A 3,693-nucleotide genomic window follows, 5' to 3' on the forward strand; every position below is an offset into this window, starting at 1 on the left:
ACAGTATAACAAAATGTCCTTCACATCAGTCATAGATGTAAAACAATTGTAAATAAAATGGATTCCTCTAAAAGTTTGGTCTAGCAGTGAACAACAATAGTGGCAAGCTATGCCTCAGCCTCAGTTGATACTTATCTACATACAAGTCATGACTTAAATTGTTAATATTCTTGCAGGAAATGTGCAGGTAATCCACCATGTCTGTGGGGAACATGAGTGGGAGAATGGTGAGTGCTCCCATGGACAGTTGACTGAAGTAGAAGAGGGAAAGGAGATTTTAGCCAAAGACTCTAAAGCAGCAGAGGAGTTGCGCAAAATAGTATTTGATGCAGAATGGTCTCTGCAGCACTATGTGAGATTTAGGTATGTTCTTCCTGTCCGGATGCCGAACATCCGAAAATACAAATGTCCTAAGTTACTGTTATGAATGAATTGTGTCTAATAATAGATGTTTAATTATCAGATCACGAGAATGAAATTGGAATCAGCAAAGTGTACCATGAAATACCATAAACTTCATTTAGACATTTGGACTTGCAGAGTAGCAATTGCTGCTAGTTGAAAACAGTAACAAGATGTTTTATGTACCTACCATGAGAAACTTTCACTCCTAGGTTTTATTGAAGAATTATCTTTACAAATATTTCATAATTTATTCCTTTATGTTTTATAATCTTTCTTTCTTCTATATATTGAAATTTTGGAATTTATAACTTTTGATTGGGGCACTCCTGGTAGTGGAAAGGTTGATAAATGATTGTCTCGTTTGTTTTCACTCTAGGCACACAAGTAAACTGGAGAACTTTAACTCCATGCTCCTGAAATATGCTTCGAAACGAATTGCATTTTCGTAAGTATCAACCATTTTTCCTGCACTTAGATTTCTCTTTTTTCATGATTGTTGACCCCCCCCCCCCCCTTCCCTTTGGGAGTCAGCTACTGCATATTTCTTCAAGTTGATATCAGTTTAATAGATGTGTTTCAACATAATCAAAACCAATTGTTCTTTCTACTCAAAGTCCATCTGACAGTCTAGGGCTCTAATCTAATAAGAAATCCAAACAAAAAACCCAGGTGACTCTTTTTTGGCAACAAACATTCTCGCTCAAGTTTGCATACATTTTGACACAATGACATACATGTAGTCATCTGATTACTGCATATTTTACTGGCTAGGCACATATAGAGCCCACAGCACAGGGCCATGGTCTCAATAATCTTGAGGCTAATTTGACCTAATACAAAAAAGAAATTGTCATACAATACTTTATTTATTAACCTATTAATTAGAGAATTAATGAGTTTAATTATTTTTAGATATGAAGTGTTCACTGGAAGGTGTTTGTTGGCTGTGCTGGATCACAACTTCCAACTTTTCCGGAAGACAATTGATGGGAAATTCAAAAAATTGTACTCAAAGCGGTCTGGAAACTGGAGAGCGGAAGCGGTGAAAGAGGACAAGACCTATAGCTACTGGCCAGCACTAATTGCAGAAATACTGTCTAAGAGAGCCGAGGACCTGGAAACTGCAGCAAGACATGTGACTGTCTCTCCAACAGATCCACAGCATCTTGCCCCAACCATAGCTATGAAGGAGTCACCCGCTACTGGATATTTGGTTGCTGCAAGATTGTCAAGGTTCAAACAGCAGACATCACAGAAATCTGAGTAAACCCATGCGATGACAATAGCCCATTTTACAGTTGTGTGCTCAGTTACCTGGCCTTCGAATGCAAGTCAGGCTGGAGTTGACCTTGCTCTGATACAGACCTTTCTGCTTTTTCATTCAAGTGCCAGCGAATTAGCATAAGAACTTGATTAACACAACTCACTGCCATTCAAGGGGCAGGTCACTGAGCAGACAACTGTAAAATGGTCTATTCTAATGTTCAAGAACTCAGAGGATGATTTCATCATTGCTTTATGAACTTTCCAAAATTATTTCAAGTAGTTAAAAAATGGTTGAGAAATTTTCTAAAACAGGCATTTTTTTCGTACTACCATGTGTAAACAGTAACTGTAATGAATAAAATGTTTTTTACCCTTGGCACCCCATACTTGCTAACAAATATACAGGTGTGTATAAATAGAATGAATCTTTTATCAAAAACCTGTGTTGTTCTTGAAATTATGATCAGTTATAAACAGTAACTGATAAAATGTTTTTTACCCTTGGCACCCCATACTTGCTAATAAATATAGGTATAAATAGAATGAAACTTTTATCAAAAACCTGTCTTGTTCTTGAAGTTATGGTCATAAGCTTACAAATAATGCAACATAGTTGGCCTTTGCCTACATGTAACAACTCTCATTCATAAACTTGGGCAAGAGAAAGGGGAAAACCTGTTCTTTTCACAAACCAACAGTTTAAAAAAAAATGTCACCAGACATTTGAACGTCAACAAGAGGAATAACAGTTACTTCTAGCTTACAAGTGTGTTAGTCTTTGCACAAAACTTTGCAAAATTACAACAGTTCATTATGAACAATAAATAAAAAACTGCTTCTTCAGCAACTAAGATTGTCTGTATCCCATATAAATGCCATCTGGAGCAGGATAGAATCTCCTTATTGTGAGAACAACACATGAAGGCAAAACTCGTCGGTTTCCCTTTCCCAGTTTCCCATATTTCCATAAACAGTATTGTCTGTAGGCTGCCTTTCTAAAGGAATTGGTAGAATAATCAGGTTCCTCAGCCAGTATGTCGAACCTTGCCCGGATAGCTAAGGTCAGTACTTCCCGGTCAAGGCAGATGTTTTGATACATAGCGTACAAAGTGACACAAGTTCTCTTTCTGCAACAAACAATCTCCATATCTAAAGGCATTGGTCTACAAACTGAACAATCGCACCATTCAGGAACATCATCTCGATCAGGACCGTGATCAGGTTCAGCAGAGTCGCTTTAGAAGAATCTTTAGAAGAATCGTTTAAGGTCATCATGCAACGACGGGACACGGTTGAACATGGCGTCGATACACGGTGAAGCCGGCTCTGATAAATTTGATTTCTTGGATAAATCCACAAATAGCAATCCTCGAATTAAAGTAGGATTTGATGAAAAGAAACATATGTATATATGGGATGGTGATTTTGTGACGTTTAAAGATTTTTGTCAACAAGATTTAGGGTTCGAACTGTTTAAGTGCACCTAACCCCAAAATATTTTTTTCGCTAAAAGGAATCTTTGCAACTGCTCGAAACGCGGCCATTTTTTCATTTTTCTAACAAATCCTGACATTTATAGGCTTCGAAACTTGCGAAAATCCAACGATCTTTTGTTCACGACCGAGTCAGAAGGGGAGTGGGTCTATTCCTGATTTGACGTCACAATCTACTTTGCATGCATTTTTACAAAGAGTTAATGCAATGTAAATCAGTTTGTGACGTCAAATCAGGAATAGACCCACTCCCCTTCTGACTCGGTCGTGAACAAAAGATGCTTGGATTTTCGCAACTTTCGAAGCCTACAAAATGCCAGGATTTGTTAGAAAAATGAAAAAATGGCCACAATGCGTTTCGAACAGTTGCAAAGATTCATTTTAGCAAAAAAAATATTTTGGGGTTAGGTGCACTTTAAAAACCACCGGTGAAGATGGCGACCGAAAAATGTCAATCAAGACGAAGGGAGCAACGCTGACGTTCCACAAGAACACCAAAACCATACAAGTACAAGGATCTGATGCATCA

The sequence above is a fragment of the Montipora capricornis genome, chromosome 7 (assembly GCF_036669925.1).
Source record: "Montipora capricornis isolate CH-2021 chromosome 7, ASM3666992v2, whole genome shotgun sequence".
In the NCBI taxonomy this organism is placed as follows: domain Eukaryota; kingdom Metazoa; phylum Cnidaria; class Anthozoa; order Scleractinia; family Acroporidae; genus Montipora; species Montipora capricornis.